This window comes from Pteropus alecto, unplaced genomic scaffold, assembly GCF_000325575.1.
Source record: "Pteropus alecto unplaced genomic scaffold, ASM32557v1 scaffold137, whole genome shotgun sequence".
In the NCBI taxonomy this organism is placed as follows: domain Eukaryota; kingdom Metazoa; phylum Chordata; class Mammalia; order Chiroptera; family Pteropodidae; genus Pteropus; species Pteropus alecto.
In genome coordinates, this window is record NW_006440135.1 from 4,575,348 (window position 1) to 4,579,827 (window position 4,480).

Genomic DNA, 4,480 nt, shown 5'->3' on the forward strand with positions numbered 1-4,480 from the left:
ATTATTCCTGAAATCCGAACTTGCAGCTGCAGCTCCTGCCCCTGGGCCTGGGGCCGCCGGCGTCCACCCGGCCTGGCCGGAGGCCGTCCAGGAAGCACACTGGAACTGGGGAGGAAACGCTCGAGTTTATAGTTGTGCACCCCGGGGGGCTGCCGCTGGGGCAGGGGCCGGGGAGTGGCACCTTGCACACCCTGTCCGGGGCACTAAGCCGTGACTCAGACGGCACTGGCCTCCCCAGAATTACACCCTATAAACTCGGCCGCTGCTGTTTCTGGAGAGAAGTCCTGGTTTCTGTCCAACACGACCACGTCTGTTTTACAGCCCGGCCGACCTCGGCCCAGCCCGCACCCACGGGGCCTCACGGCCAGGCCCAGGGCGGGCGCTCGGAGCCCGGCTGCGGGGTCCGTCCTGGGCTCTGGGGGGCGGATCCAGATGGGGCTGAGGGACAAATGCAGAGTGGAGACAGACCCCTCCGACAGGGGGGACGTGGGCCAGAGGGGCGCAGCTGGGCTTGGAGGGGGCCCCTGGGCTTTTGTCTGAGCTGCCTGAAGCCAGTGGTGGCCGGGCGCCACCCCGACGCCCCAAGCTGCACAGAGGCGGCTGAGGGGCCCTCCAGGACCTGCTCTCTGGACGACGGGCTCGGCTTCCCTTCCCTCCTGTCCCACGACCTTGGCGTGGGGCAGTCCCAACTCGGATGGCGTTGCTGCGGCCTGCAGGGGCCCCGTGGTCTGCCGCACGTGGAGCAGGGCCAGGAAGGGCGGCGAGGAGCTGCAGGGGCCGGCTCTCGCGCACAGGCCACCGCCGGCCACGCGCCTGGGCCAAATCCGCCATGCATCCCTGCCTCAGCTTCCCGTCCGCTGGAAGGAAGCTGTGGTTCCTGGTTTTGTCCTCCCTCAGGCCGGCTTTCGGTCATTCCACAGACGGGGAAGACGAGCCCCAGAAAGGCCACGCGCCCGGCCACGCGCCACGGCCCCCGTGGACGTGCCTGTGTCAGGTGAGCGTGTAGCGAGCACCTGGCAGGCCTCGGTGCCACCGCAGAACAGAGGGAAACGTGTGGACTGAGCAGTGAGCTGCAGAGCCTGTCACGGGCCCGTGACGACGCCGATGAAGAGGGACGAGCGGGTGGGTGGCATGTCTGGGCCCCCGGCACAGCCCCCTCGATGCTGAGTCACAGCCACCAGACCCGAAGGGGTGCCGCCTCCCGGGACAGGGTGACGCTTGTCCCCTGCAGCGTCCAGGCAGAAAGCCTCCCCTCCAGCCGCCTCCCTCCCTGGCCATGGCAGGCTGCCCAGGGCCTGGGGCCGGGGGCTCTAAAGGGGCCCCAGGGGAGGGCGCAGCGCAGGCCCGGCTTCTCCCCGAGGTGCGCGCCTGACGGGCCCCTTTCGCCCGCACCAGCGGGGGACTCAGGGAGTGAGGCAGCCATGGCTGGCCCCCCACCCTGGCCCTGCTCAAGTCTTCCTGAGGCCGTGACCGGAGGCCTTTGGGGGCCGCTCTGCCCACCTGGTGGCTCTGAGGGGAGGGGCTGGGCGGGGGCGGGAGGGAGCAGCCGGGACCTTGACTCTGTGCCCCGGACGCTGAGTGCCCGCGTGAGCAACATTCCCATCTGAAAGGCTAATTTGTGCAAATAGGCGCCCTGCTCAGCTCTGCCCGGAATTCCGTCCCCACCAGGAAAGCTGCAGACATCCGTCTCTCAGAAAACTTTCCGCTGCCAGGGACGGCCAGCTGGCCCCACTGGACGGCCACAGGCTTGTCATCTGGGGGCCCCACACCCGGCCCCCAACACCCCCTCGGGTGGTCCAGCCCTGAGGCAGGGCGCACGGAGCCGCTGTGACCCCGGGGCCTGGGTCGCCGGCCAGGAGCCCTTGGCCTGGCCCAGGGACACGTGGGAGGGGGCCGCACGCCGCACCGGTCCTGTCTGAGGGTCCCGCCCGACCAGAGCCCCATGGGGACCCCCGCGAACAGGACTCCAAAGTAGGGGGACGGCACGTGTGGCATGCTGCCTGGAGGAGGAGGCCCCCAGAGGCAGCTGCGGCACAGCAGCCACTCAGCCACTTCCTTCTGAGGGCCGTGAAGGACACTCTCTGGCCGCCACTGGGCGACGAGTTTCCAGTTTTCCGGCATGGTTCCGGGAAGCCGGCGGGACAGAGGGCGGTGAAGGTGACACTTGAAAGGGCCCCAGGGCGTGGTGGCCCCACCCGGCCCCCGGAGCAGGGACCCAGGCAGCTGGGCCCAGCCCTGCTCCGCCCACCTCTCCCAGGCTCCCGCCAGACAGCCCCGGACCGCCCTGGCGGGGTCAGCCTGGCTCTGACCCCGCAGCAGCCCCTCCACCTCTACACCCCGATCCCGGCAACTTCGCGGGCGCTCGAAGGCAGGGCTGGCTCCGGGGCCTCCAGTTCTTCCTGAATCTGGAGGCTGCCAGCCAGACTCCAGCCCTGGCTTCCGCTTAGGAATCTGAGGGAAAGGGCCAACCCATAAGAGCGTCAATGGCCGATTTTCCCAGCGGCAGCAGGAGCTTCGAAAGCCCGCCCTCCGAGCAGCAAACCGCCTCTCCTCCAGGACGTCCTCCTGGATTCTTGCTGGAAGAAACGCCCCCAGGAGCGAACATGGCAGCGAAGCTTCGTCCACGTCTGCGGACGGGGGCTGCCCTGCCCACGCAGGCCCCGGCTCGGCGGGAGAGAGGCGGTCTGCCTGTCAGGAGCACAGTGTAGACCCCTGGGGGCCGCAGGCTCGGGAGCTCCTACCGTCCCCAGCACACACCACGCGGCCCGCAGACAAAGCCCAGCTGCCCCACACTGCCCGGTCCCTTATCGTCACTGGCTGCCCACCCCGTTTGCTCCGCCTGATGCTATCGATGGACGGGCAAGGTGGGCTCGGGCCGGGCAGGGACGCCTGCCGTTCTCAGGCCGAGGGGCTCAGGCCGGCCTGCAGCCCCTGTGAGGGCTCCGTGGGCTCCCGGCTTCTCCCACACTGCCGTGAGCTGTTGTGGCTCCTTCTCTGCCAGGCCCAGGGAGCAGGGAAGATGCGGGCGCGCCTGCCCGGCTCATCCCCAGATGGGCCCCCGTGGTGCAGCACGGGGTGCGAGCGTGGTCTCTGGGTCCGGCTCGGCCCTGCCTTCGTGCTAGTGCGTCCCAGTGGGTGGCCACTCGGGGGACAGTGAGGCTCCTCGCTGTGAACGAGACCTTGCCCCAGGCGGGCGGGGGCCTGGGACTGGGGCTCCGAGCTTCCTCTCCCACATCACGTCTGCTTGGAAGTGCCCGGGGCGGCCGGGCCTCCAAAGGAAACCACGAGAACCGAGAACCGAGAACCGGCGTGGGGGGCATGTGAGCCCTGGAGGAGGCGGGGTCCCCCGGGGTGGACGGTTGCTGGTTGCTCACCTGACCAGGCGATTCCTTCCTTCAGCGATGTCCACGGATCCATAGCACGGAGGGCGGCCGCAGGGACTGCCAGGGCCCACTGATGCCTCCGCGGCCACCGACAGCAGCAGACGGTGGCAGCGGACGTCACCCCAGGCAGGCCAGCACACGCCCGCCCTGAGCGCCAGCACTACCGGGGGCCGGCTCTGAGGGGGCGCCGTGCAGAGAGGGTGGGCTTCTCACTGTGGCACGAGGGACACCCCAGTCTCTGCCCCCAGTTGTTCTGAGAGACCCCAAATGTTTCCAGGGTCTAAGGACCTTGGTGGGCTCTGGGGTCTGCAGCCAGCACACAGTGTGGGGTCAGCCGAGAGGGCCGTCGAGTTGTCCTTAGAGGTGGATGAATCCCCCAGGGGCGGGCCTGGCGGGCCCAGGATGAGGGTCTGAGCGAGTCTCCTGGAAAACAGGCAGATCCACGGACGAGCCAGATCAAAATGCTCGGCCCGGCGATCCCCGCTCTGTCCAGCTGGGGCACACCCCCGAGCCCCAGGGGGCTTCCTCCTCCGCGGAGGCCTGGACGACCACTCCAGCGTGGGAAGTCCCAGGGACACCAACGAGAGCCGAGTTCTGTGTGAGCCACGTCTGGGGCCCCGGCCACACGAAGCGGCGGGCGGGCCTGGGTCTCAGACACGACGAGGTCCCCGTCGGCGACGCCCCTGTGTCTCCCCTGCCCCGGGTCCGCACGCGAGGTCCACATCCTGTGCGTTGACCGCGGGCGAGTCTGTGCCGTGTGCGCAACCGGGAGTCTGGGCCGGGCTGGCTGGAGGGAAGCGCGTGTAGCAGGGACGCCTGGGGGCATGGACGGGGCCCAGAGGCACAGGCAGCCATTTCGGCACAGACACGAGAACCGAGTGGCTTCTCTTCGTGCTCAGTCTGAGTGAGTGACAGAGCCTGAGTGACAGAGCCTGAGTGACAGCGAAGGACCGGGCAGTGTCGACCGCCACGTCGGGTCTTAAATGGCGCAGCTCGGCCATCTTGAGTTAGTCGTTGAGGACAGACACACGAAGACCGACCTCGTTAGACCTGATGAGAAAACAAGAAACGCAGGAGGAATGGGGTGGACGCGCCCG